Raw genomic sequence first — 13,731 nt, forward strand, 5'->3', positions numbered from 1 at the left:
TTTACTACTATTTTTTGTTAAAATAAGTTAAAATCTACTTTTGCTATAAGTATAATTACATGTAATTCAAGGAAAGTATAGCATCTACTTAATATCATATTGCTAATCTTTTATATTTTGTATCGTTATGTTGCGTATTAAGAGAGATAACATAGATCGTTATATGAGACTATTTAATAATACAACACACTACAAGATATATATTTTTAGTCGGATTTGAATTAAAATAAAATGGATTCAAGTGTCACTTTTACAACGACATTTCTGAGAACCGGTTTGGAGTTAGATTTTTTATAATCGGATTAACTAACGAAAATAAAAACGGATGCATATAAATCTTATGGAAAAAATATAGGTACAAACATTAGCAGCGCGCCGTAACAGATATTAAAAAAAAAGAAGTGAAGAGCAGCCATTTTACACACAGATTCTTTCGCTGACAATTTAGAAATTACTTTTATTTGTATCAGTTTTATTGCAATGGTTTTTATTATCAACGTTAATATTTAACCTTTGTAGTATTTCAATCGAAATACACTAAAACATTTGTAAGCTGTATGTGTTCATTAACGTGGTGTGATTTTTTTTGTTCATGCAAGCACAATGGTAAATAGTAATTCATTTGAAACTGTTTATTTGGAAAGTTATTTATAAGGTAAATATAACTCACATATAAGAAAAATACAACATTTCTATAAAGTTCAGTATGGACGAAGATTTTCAGCTTTATATTGAGAACTAGCAAAAATACCTGCACTTTGAATGGTTGAGTGGAGAACATACCTCTGCACTCAATTCATTAGATCTCCATTTTAGTTCTTATTTTCTCTTAATTATATGTCTTGGGCTGACGGAAAAGGATTTACTAAGAATAAAGAAGGCAAGTGCATTGATATATATTCCAACACTTTTACATATTGTTTCTCTTTTTCCAACCCTGTCTCTATTTTTATCTCCCTTCCCATCTTCTCTCTACTTTTGCTGATTTCCTTTTTTTTCTATCTTTCTTTTAGTGACGTCGTTTGGCTCATAATAATGCTTCATCAATCAACCCCCCCCCTTTACTGCAAGCGTCATTTGCTACGTCATCCAGCATAAGTGATAACTTCTTGTGACACTGTATACTATGTATGGATAAACACAACTTAGCAGGCAAAACGAAAGCAAGAAAACGAAATTACAAGATCAATAAAGTTTTCGAATCTGTTATTATCATATTTCATAATTATTTGGATCATTGTTATTAGAATTATTACGATAGGTTTGTATGGATGTGGACCTACGGGTTAAATTATCCGTGTCCCTCCTAAAATAGGTCTGTTCTCTTGAGATGCCACCATTAATGGGGTTAGCGATTTACTACCATTAACAGTTTCCGTCTATTTCCAACCAACACACAGGTTAAGTGGCGTTGTGCCAAACGTACGCAATCATTCTAATTACATTAACATATGAAAACAATTATCTCGATGAAATTAGATAAAATATCTTCAATAGCTTAGTAGTATTTATCACAGCTTACTCTAGGGATTTATCCTTTATATAAGACGATTCGACAATGCGTCCTATATCATGCGAACATTCTTGATTTTATGTTGTAAATACATCCTTTAAATATAAAATAAAAAATAAAAATGTAACGTGATTCACATTTTGTAGGAGAGTACGTTGCAAGGAACATAGGACAAGTAATAACTTGACTCGTTCTTTCTTTAATAACATCATTTATTTCAGAGTACTTTCTCGAATAAAATGTGATTTCGAGCGTACCCGTCTTCTCTGACGCTTGTCCTCTTGGACGTCATCAATGTCCTGATCGCTGTTTCGAAGATGATATCAGAGTGGTCTCGAACGTGCTCTCTCTCTCTCTCTCTCTCTCTCTCTCTCTCTCTCTCTCTCTCCCTCTCTGTCTCTATTTTCAAAGATTTTTTTTTCCTTACCGTAAAGTCATTTTGATCACGGTTCGGTGATAGCATATAGCCACCATGCGCGCTCTGTTACAACCAAAAATTATAATGTTATCTTTTGCTGAAATGCAGAAAACTTATTAAATTTTCATTCAAGCATAGTATTTCGATATTATGACAACAATTTGAGAATGAATTAATTCATTTATCTATATTTCACGTAAAATAACAACAAAATAATAAAAAGTTGGATTGATGGTAAAAATAATAATATTTCATTTTAATTGTAGAAAAATATGTTTCATAAAGTGAAAATAAAACGGAGGCTGAGAAAGTGTTCGTAGGCAAATATGTATTGGGAATAGGTACAGCATAAAAATAAAGGCAATAACAGTTAACTTGAATAGAATAAAGTAAATAAACAAAAGCGCAAACATCAAAATCATAACTGAGTATTCTCGATAAAAAAATGCTGATCAGAATTAATTTTATTCTTTGAAATACAAAACGGACCAATGTAAAGTTCTGTTCGAACAGAAAAATCGCTATGGTGATTAAAAAATGTGTCAGCTACGGTAATCATGACTGCACATCTTCTGGAATCGTTAGTTTTTTTATCATTATTAGTTAACAAGAAAACTTAACAATCAGTCAGAAAACTTAACAACCAGTCTCTAGAAAATACACAGGAATACGTTCGAATGTTAAATCGACTGAAACGTCGTGCATATAGTCATGGAAATCAGCGCGCGAAATTGCTGCTCTGCTGTGTAGGACAGGGCTATTATAAACCGCTCGAGTCGACATAGTCCAATCCAATCGATGCATTCAGCCTAGATATACATTGCACAGTAACTCTTAAAAATTATATTGACTTGATTGTGCGCCGTGATTGAAGAAGTTACAAACATAATTATCGACCTAACATTTTACCTCAAATCTGTATTCGTGATTCTGCGATGTGATTGGCAGGTCAATTTCTGCCCTTGTTAGCCCTTAATGCAGCTGTGCTTCTCTTTCTTTCACCGGAATCTGATTGTAAATGTAATGATAGATAGGATAACAAAACGCAAGTAAAAAAAATATTGATATTTATTTTACCTGTAACTTCCTGTTTCGAAACAATGCTTTCATTTATGAAATTAATTACGTTAGTTAATTTAGACACACTTGATTTATATATAGGAAGTATGCATGCTATTAAATGAAAAAAATAGATTCCTCAGTTTTGACAGGGTATGGATACTCACTGTAAAATGCGTATGCGTGAAAGTCTTGTGACAAGAGTTGCGCAATTCCAACCACACTTCTCCTGAGTCGGTGTTATTAAATACCAGTGGCAAGTAGAGGCTTAGGATGGTTGCAAAAATTTTCTAGATAAGTAGAGATCACATACAGCGCCTAGAATTGCCAAATAGTCACCCATTATTTCAATGTAATTATGACGTATATATACACATACACACATATTCTTGTTTCAATGTAATTATGACGTATATATACACATACACACATATATTCTTGTTTCAATGTAATTATGACGTATATATACACATACACACATATATTCTTGTTTCAATGTAATTATGACGTATATATACACATACACACATATATTCTTGTTTCAATGTAATTATGACGCATATATACACATACACACATATATTTTTGTTTAAATGTAATTATGACGTATATATACACATACACACATATATTCTTGTTTCAATGTAATTATGACGTATATATACACATGCATTCTTTTGATCCATGCCTTTGTACAGTTTATGAACTTTTCATATAAATATGACTTTTCTCATCAGTTTTCGGTACATGTGCTAACCATCAATATTTATAGACTGCCTATAATATCATTTTGTTAACAATGTTGACTCTGAGGATATAAGACAATCATTGAAACTCCATGGAATAAGAATTTTATTTTGAATTTATATATGTATTCCCTATCGAAAAATAACTTTTTAATTTAAATTTTGCGGAGATTTAATCCGATTTTCTGATATATATATATATATATATATATATATATATATATATATATATATATATATATATATATATATATATATATATATATATTCGTTATTCTTAATAATAAAATGACGGGGATCCGTGGGACTAAAGTATAGTCATGTAAGTGTCACGTCTATTATTAGTAAAATATTTTTGAATCTTTAGGCTTCTTGTTTGGTGTTCATTATAGTATTTTTTTTTTTTTTTCAACAGCTGATCTAGCTGAGTCGATCTCTTGGTTTATGTATAATTCAGTAGATGACAGGTCGATTATTCTTTGGATTTGCAAGGCCTTTTAGGAGTATATTATTTTGCACTTCTACATAAAATCATGTCATTTATATCAGTGGCAAAATTCGTTGCATTATTAGGTTGTGTCTTTCTTATCACAAACTTGTGTGTAGGGAGCGTTTCTCTTCAAACTCTTCCCCAGTCAATTCGGATTATCACTATGGGGTTTATTTTACTTTCAACATTGTTTCAAAACTGGGAACACAATTTTAGTCATATTGATGGTGAAATAGTTTATACCGTTTCTAGATCAATAAAATAGCTTAACAAAAAATTGGCAATATGAATTAAAAAATAGTCATTAAAAATTGGGATTAATTGATACTGGTTTTAGATCAGTAACACTTGAAAAATCCCAGCTTTTTAAATATTACTCTTTTTCTAAACGATTAAATGCCAAATAACAAGGGGAACCCCCATTTTCATTGAAGTAAAACGTACATGGAGCTAAAGATTAGATTTATTATTAGAATACTTATTAATGGGATATGTATTATTATTAGATTAATATTGAAGAACTTAATTCCTGAATTATTATTTTGTATTAAAGCCACGCAAAACCCCAGAACATTATGATTGGATGGCAAAATGAGGTTAAATCTATGGTAATAAAATTAGTATCATGGTTAAGATATGCTTTACAAACTTATATTTTGAATAGGTCAGCCTACTGTTAATTGGATTTGTTTAATTAATAAATAAATCATAAATACATATTAGGAATTTACCAAAATAGAAACATCGAACGACCTTAGTTACTTCCCTTTCATCGTTATGAATACTTATTACGATTTTGGTAACTTATAATTTCAAACAAACCATTAAAATTTCTAACTTACGGAGTTATCCCCCTTTCTACATCTAAAATATCCGACAATTGTAAAGAAAACGAAAGAATACTTATTACGATTTTGGTAACTTATAATTTCAAACAAACCATTAAAATTTCTAACTTACGGAGTTATCCCCCTTTCTACATCTAAAATATGCGACAATTGTAAAGAAAACGAAAGAAAACGAAAGAAAATAAAAATAAAAATAGTTGAGATCCTTAATTTTAAATGAAGAATGAGAATGAATTAAGTATAAAATATTTCCTTATTGAATAAGTTTTAAACAAAATCTTTTCTTTAATCTCATATAGGTTAGCCGTTATTTTTGTAAATAAACAAAGCAAATTCCTGATACAGAACTAATAAAGAATCGTAACTAATCGATGATTAGTCCGGATTAAAATAATAAAAAGTTAAATTAAATAAAGAAATAAACCAATTTAATTTTATAAAAAATCAATAAATAGTATTAATAAAATATATTTAATGGACATATGTAATTAGTGGTAACATCGTATGATATTTAGTTTGATTTTTTTAAACTAGAGATACGAAAATAGGTAAATTTATAAATCTTTATAAAAATACTTTGCAAGGATGCGACAGAGGTAAAATAGTTTCGCTTGTTTTCTTTTCCTTATAAAGGAATGGTTTCCATAATGTTTTATTGTTAAAGTGTTTTTATTCAATAAGTCTGAAGAAAGACTGTTATTGTGAAAATTTTCAAACGACAAAATGTTTGGATTTGTTCGAATGGTCATGAAACAATTGTAACTAACAATGGAACACACTATTTGTTGCTATCAACCCATTCTTTGATGTCTTGGTTTTTGTTAAAACGGTGGATGAATGCTCAATTCATGAAATATGATAATTTTTTAGCTTATAGTTTAAGTCATCCCTTTTGTCTTAAAATTTATTCGCAATGAACGATTACTGAATTATATAAACCCAGTAAAATTCGGAATACTTCAAATAAGACTATATATATATATATATATATATATATATATATATATATATATATATATATATATATATATATATATATATAAGGAATGGTAACCCCCTAAATGCACTCTTTTGCCATTGTGCAGAACACGATCACTCATTTAATTTAGATCATGCGAAAATTATAAAATACGTGATAGATAGAGCTAAAAGAAGACTTTTAGAATCAGCACTAATATTAAATACTAATACTATTACGCAAAGAAAGGGCGTCTACGATTTAGCCCCTAGCATAGGGAAAATAATAATCAAAGAACAAAATATCAAAACAGATCCTGGTTAACCGTTTTTCCTTAAATATTTAAACAAAACGAATACATTTAGAGAAAAAAAATTAAAAAGTGTACATATTTATTTAACGCATTTTGTAAAAGTGTATATATAAACATTGAACAACCCAACCTTCCCATATGCACACATATGTTTGTCCTTTCCGACATGGGTAGGATTCAAAAACTATTCTCTTTTTCGTATGGTCTATGATTTTTTCTTTTCTTGCATTTTTACTTCAATATCCTAGAGATGTCCTCTGAAATAGGGACGAAACGTTGATTATTTTAATAATTTCATTCCGGTTTTCTATTTTTCTCAAAAAATAACGTCAACCACACTGGTATTTTTATTTTTATTTTATATATATATATATTTTTTTTTACACAGTGATCACCACTTATCAAGGCCCGGAAGCCACTCAGGGATAAGGGTTATTGCAAGTACATTACGTTAGTGTGGAGATTTGATGAAGTGTTTACTTAAGGGGGCGGTTCATTAGGAATTTGTTACCGTTGGACTTGAAGACATCCCAGTTGTAGTCCGGTGGAAAACAGACAGAGGGAACAGAGTTCCACAGGCGTGGCGTTCTAAGAAAGAAGCTTTGTTTATGGAATCTGCGTTTTGATTTAGGCACAGATATAGAGTGGGGGAAATTTTCACAGTGGATTCAGCTAGACGGGTGTTTTTCGTGAAAGATTGGCGAGGAGGGACCAGAGATTGGAGTTCAGACGAGCACCTGCCATGGAAATAACGATAAAGCAAGGATAGGCTCGCAACGTCTCTTCTGTGGGAGAGAGGTTGCAGGGTAAAGAAAAGGGCATCCCCCACTAAGCCATGAAGTCTATTTTGTACTCTGTCAAGGCAGGATAGGCTGTTTTTAGCAGCTCCTGCCCAGATATGGCAACAGTATTCCATCCTTGGACGTACTTGGCTTTTATATAGATAGAGAATTGCATCAGTAGTGAGATATCTTCTGGAGCGGTAGAAGGATCCCACCATCTTTCCAGCGACCTTGGTAACAGACTTGATGTACGTGTTCCATTTCAGATCAGGAGTAAAGGTCAAACCCAGAAGCTTGTCAAAACATGGGGCCTCACCCAAACGAGAGCCATCCATCACAATTGATGCAAGATGGGGATCAGAGCGTTGATGATGTAAGGATAGAAGTTTGGTTTTGGATGCATTAAAGGTAACCAGCCACATCTTCCCTCACTGAACCAAGCGCTCGAGATTAGAGGAGAGAGAATCAGAGAGAACTTTGTCATTTACAGCCTTTGATGTGTTGCCGTAGATAGTCGTGTCATCAGCGTAGATGTCAACGAATGATTTAAGTATGTGTTTAGGGAGGTCATTGATGTAGATCAGGAAGAGAGTTGGGCCCAGGATTGACCCCTGAGGGACTCCAGCATTTATATTGCAGGCCTCCGATTTTTGTCCATCTACCACTACTCTTATGAGCCTATCGGATAGAAATGATTTAATGATAGAGAAAACATTTCCAGTTATACCGTAGCTTGAAATCTTGTGAAGTAGACTCTTATGCCATACCTTGTCGAAGGCCTTTTATATGTCAAGAGCAATTGCCCTAGAAAGGAAGCCTTTGTCAAGAGATTCACTAATCCTGTGGGATATAACCGTCAGCACATCTGCGGTAGATCTTGCAGAGCGGAAACCATATTGTGTGTCACTAAGAAGGTTATTCCTGCTGAGGTGGTTGACTACTTCTCTATTTAATATGGATTCCAGCAACGTACTCATAACACACAGGAGACTTATTGGTCTGTACTGAGAGGGAGATGACTTATCACCTGAATTCTTAAATACAAGGCAAACTGATGAGGTCTTCCAGGGAGTCGGAAAGCACTTCTCCTTAAGGCAGCGCTTAAACAGTTTCGTAAGTATGGGAGCAAGTTCTGGATGAAGCTTTTTTAACACTATAATTGGGATGCCATCAGGGTCAGTTGCTTAACAGGAATCTAGGTTCTTGATTAGCTTGGCGACCTCATGCACGGATATTTGTATGTTACCTAGCGTGTTCTATGTTATAGGAGGAAATATGGGGAGTTGATGGCCTTCCTCGCATAGGATAGAATTAGCTGCAAAGTTCTTTGCAAATAGTTTGGCCTTGTCTGACGCTAACGAGATGACCTCTAGTCCATTGATTATGGTTGGGATAGAACGCACACTTCTGTTCAGGATCCTATTTGTTATTTGCCAAAACTGGTGGGAACCAAGCCGGTGATCAGCTACCTTGGATTTAACAGACTGGGCATATAGCTCTCTTGCATTTTAATTACTCTTTTACAGTGGTTGCTGGCAGTCCTGAAAGCAGCTTTAGTCTCAGTGCATCCATTACGTTGGTAGCTATTGAAAAAGTGATTTCTGTGCGCGATAGCAGCAGCACATTCTGGGGAGAACCATGGCTGGCTGTTAGGTTTTTGTTGGAATCTTTTAGATGGTATGAATTGGTCTATGCCTACAATTAACCATTCGGTCAGATCTGATACTATAGAGGACACTTCCTTTTTAAACATATATATATATATATATATATATATCTATATATTTATAAAGTAATAGGGTTCGTGTGTTTCTGTCTGTGTGTACAGCTCTCCATCATCAACGAAATATAAAGGAGGTAAGAGGGTAGATCTCTCCTGGTAGAGAAACATTAGAACCCATTTTAGGATGTTTCTGTTATAGGAGACATAAGAATCTAGGCCTAATTTCTTTATATACTAGTCTACAAACCACCCCCATATCGAATGACTTATGCTCATTTGCATATCACATTATATTAAATCTCTTTAACTAATTACCTCGACCTTATTACATATTGGAAATATTCTAATCATTTCAACTGTACTATTTACAAAATCTATTTAACATTTAATTATTTAATATATTTTCATTTAATTTTATATTCGATTTATTTCACTTTACGTATATTATCAAAACAATTCATTGGCGAGCAAAGCTTTATGTTTTGGGATTGTATTGAAAATGTAATGGAAATTTCAATTTCGTTCCGTTTTAATCTTTTATATTTTACTTGCCAATATAATTGAAAGAATACAATTCAACTATCGTAATTTTATATAAATAAACAAAAACAAATATTTTAAAATAAAACTTTATTAAAAAATAAATAATTTTATTTTTAAATGAAAAAAATCAATTTAGTAAAATAATTGTATTAAACACCCCCAGCCTTGTCAGCAAACCTGTAAACCTATAAAAGTTAACATTTCGAATGTAAACAGTGATTTTTCGATTTTGTTAGCGCTTGCCGCAATTAAACACAATTAAAACGGAACTAACTTTATTTCCATTCTATTTTTTAAACAACCCCCAAAACATAACGCTCTCTTCCAGTTATAGCCAATTTTTTTTTAATTAAATAAAACAGGTCAAAATAAACACATAAGCGCATTTTCTTTTACATTTTTTGTCATTTAACCAACTGCAGGATACCGTTACTTTTGTGGGGTTGTTTTGAAAATGGCACGGAGATTATAATTTCGTTCCAATTTAATCTTTCTGGTCGAGCCTATTTCGAAAGCCTGTCTTATCATAGATTTGAACTACAAATAATTTATTACATTTTGATTATTACTATCTTAAGACTTAAAGCTTATATTTATTTCATTTTTCTATTTATATATTGAATTAGTTATTTCCAGTCTTATTTAAACTTAGTGCTTTCTTTAAACCGGATGAACCTTTTATAAAAATATGAGTTTAACGTAAAGAACACGAACAAGGTTTTATTCAACTGAATTTCTTCCAGTTTACTAACAAAATATATAAATTTAAAAGAGATATAAATAATAAAATAAAAAGGTTATGTAATTTAAAAGAAATACACGTACTCACAAAAGCAGAACTTTTTTTACACATTTTTTTCTTTAAAACCATAACAATGAGACTAACAATTACCTAGATCTTAGTAATTATTTGTTTTAATAGAACTGTTTTAATTGTACTGTTTACTTAGTTAACCTAAGTTGGTATTACATTTATTTTACATTTACTTTTTTTTTTAATTATTACTTTTAGACTGTGACGTTTACACCCGGAAGTAATGAGTCACACGTAGGTCGCTTTTATTCATTCCTTTTGGTCAAGATCAAAGTGTAGTATCTGTTCTTCAGATGCTGCACTTCATTTTCTTGTTCTCTTTCGGTGGAGGAGAAATCCTTCACGACTGAGACAATTTTTATTTTTGTACCTTTTCTCCACGTTAAAAAACGACCCTGGTGTCTAACTCTGTCCCGTGGGGAGGCATAGTAAATAGGTACAATATAATTGTTTATAATTGTACTATTCAGAAATATTATTTATAGTTCGTCTATTTCAGTTAGTATACATTTCCTTTACGCTTAATTAATTTACAATCATTAATATCGTTAAACAATTCCGTTTAAAACCGAAATTATGCCACCCAAACGAAGTAGAAACGAAAGTGAGGAAGAAAGAATGGAAAGATTGGAAGCTAATAGACTAAGAGTTGCTGCAATTCGCTCCAATGAAAACAATTCAGATAGAGAAAGACGTCTAGAACTTAACAGGATACGTCAAAGAGAAAGGAGAGCAAGACTGTCAGATTTGGAAAGAGAAACCCAACGTGAAGCTGACAGAACTAGACATGCTGTAAGGCGGTTAAATTCATCACAAGATGAAATTCAAGAAAGGCAAAGATATGCACTGGAAAGAGAAGCAATATTACGATCGAATGAATTATATGAGGTAAGTAGACGTACACAAGGTCAGTTGAGAGTGGCTCAACGACATCAGAATGAATCGGAAATCCAACGAAGCTTTCGCCTATACCAAGGGCAACAACGAGAGGCTGCATGGAGAGAGAGTATGACTTTGCCCCAGCAATTGACAGAAAACGAGGCAGCTAGACAACGAATGACTGCTTTGAGACACCATGAAATAGAACACTGCAATAGAAAAGGATTGCTCTACAACAAAAATGACTCTCTCACTACAGCTGATATAGGAAAAATGGACAAAGTATGTCAACATTGCTCAGCTGTAAAATTTAAAGGAGAAACCCCTGGTTATTGTTGTTCTTCTGGCAAAGTTGTGCTTGATAGCTTTCCACCACTGCCTCAGTTGCTTCAAGATTTGCTCTCCGGCAATGGTCCCATCTCTAAAGATTTTCTGCAAAATCTACGCAGTTATAACAATTGTTTTGCAATGACATCATTTGGTCACAAAATTGCGGCAGTACATGGGTGGAATCCTTCTTTTAGAATTCGAGGCCAGGTTTGCCACCAGATTGGGAGTCTTTTACCACCTGAAGATGAAACAGCAAAGTTTATTCAAGTCTACTTCTTGGATAGTCTGGAAGAGGAACTACATAATCGGGGACGTGACAGTAGACTCAATAGAGACATTCTCCAAAGTCTGACTGAATTTTTACATGAGAACAACAGCTTCATTTGTCAGCTGAAAACAACAAAGGAGAGGATTGAAGAAGAACACTTGGTAGAACATAAAGTTGTCATAAGGGAAGACCGAAGGCCGCAAGAAGAGCATCCACGGCGATTCAATGCTCCAACAACAACGTATGAGATTGGAATATTAATGGAGAATGAACCAACAGCTAACCGGGATATTGTCTTGCGTTTTAGAAATGATACATTAAAATGGATCTCCGAACTACATCCCCTCTACGATACTTTAATGTACCCGTTAATGTACCCCTATGGTTCTCCATCTTACAACATCTACATGAAGGCATCCAATGGGCGAAAAGTTACCCAACAGCAATTTTATTCGTACCATTTAATGACTCGGCCTGGAAACTATTTTCTCTGGTACCGAAGGCTATTTCAACAATGGCTGGTGGATGTGTACTGCAAGATTGAAACAGAACGTTTACAGTTCCTGAGGCGTGAGCAACAGACCCTGAGAGCTGACAATTATAGCAACTTGAGAGATTCAATTCTTAGGGAGGATGGGAATCCAGAACAGTTTGGTCAACGAGTTGTACTTCCGGCAACTTATACAGGAGGCCCTCGATACATGTTTGAGCGTCAAAGTGATGCCATGGCATATGTTCGGCGAATGGGCCGAGCCGACCTCTTCATCACGTTCACAACAAATCCAAAGTGGACAGAAATTACAGAAAATTGTCTTCAAGGGCAAGACCCTCAGGATCGTCCAGATATTGTTGCCAGGGTTTTCAGGCAGAAGCTAAAAAAGTTACTTGAATTTATTAAAAAGGGAGGATTTGGCAGGTTGAGGGCTTTCCTGTACAGTATTGAATATCAAAAAAGAGGACTGCCGCATGCACACATCCTCACCTGGTAGGCCCCAGAGGACAAACTTCTACCAGAAAAAATGGATCTCTGCATATCTGCAGAGATCCCTGACAAAGAGGAAGATCCTGATCTTCATGCTAAAGTGATGGCACATATGGTGCATGGACCTTGTGGACCATTTAATCCAAATTGTCCATGTATGATTGACAACAAATGTTCCAAAAAATACCCAAAAGAATTTCTTCAGTGTACCGAGCAAGGCCAAGACTCTTACCCCAAGTACAGGCGAAGAAAACCAGAAGATGGAGGCCAGACTGGTACAATAAGGATGAAGAGAAATGGTCGGTATGTTAATCAAGAAATAACAAACCAGTGGATTGTTCCGTATAACAAGGTCCTCCTTCAGCAGTTCAACGCTCACATTAACGTAGAAATTTGCAGCTCGATCCAAAGCATCAAATATGTCCTCAAATACGTGTATAAAGGATGTGATCAAGCAGTGTTTGAACTACAAAGAACTGATGGAGCAGCTAACCAACAAGGCCAAGTACAAAGTCACATTGTGGATGAGATCCAGCAGTTCCAGAATGCAAGGTATGTCGGCAGTTCAGAGGCGGCCTGGAGGATATTGGAACATCCCATCCATGAATATTTCCCCCAAATTGTACAACTTTCTGTTCATCTTGAAAATGGGCAGCGTGTCATGTTCTCAGCTGATACTGCTCTGGAACGAGCCCAAGGTCCACCGCCTGCCACAACTTTGACAGCATTTTTTCAACTCTGCCATGAGGATGACTTTGCAAGGGGTCTCAAATACGTAGAAGTCCCTGAGTTTTACACTTGGAACAAATCGACAAAGAAATGGATGAGAAGAATGCGTGGGGTACAAGTTGAAGGTACTGAAAATGATGATGTATGGAAGGCACCATGCATTGGGAGAATCTACACGATTAGTCCAAAAGCAGGGGAGTGTTATTTCTTACGCCTGTTGCTCAATGAGGTTGCTGGTCCAACTTCATTTCAAAATTTGCGAGCATACAATGGTCAGGTGTTTGAAACATACAGAGCAGCGTGCCTTGCTCGAGGCCTTCTAGAAAATGACCATCA

This window comes from Euprymna scolopes, chromosome 8 (assembly GCF_053919585.1).
Source record: "Euprymna scolopes isolate OS-2025 chromosome 8, ASM5391958v1, whole genome shotgun sequence".
NCBI classification, from domain to species: Eukaryota; Metazoa; Mollusca; class Cephalopoda; order Sepiida; family Sepiolidae; genus Euprymna; species Euprymna scolopes.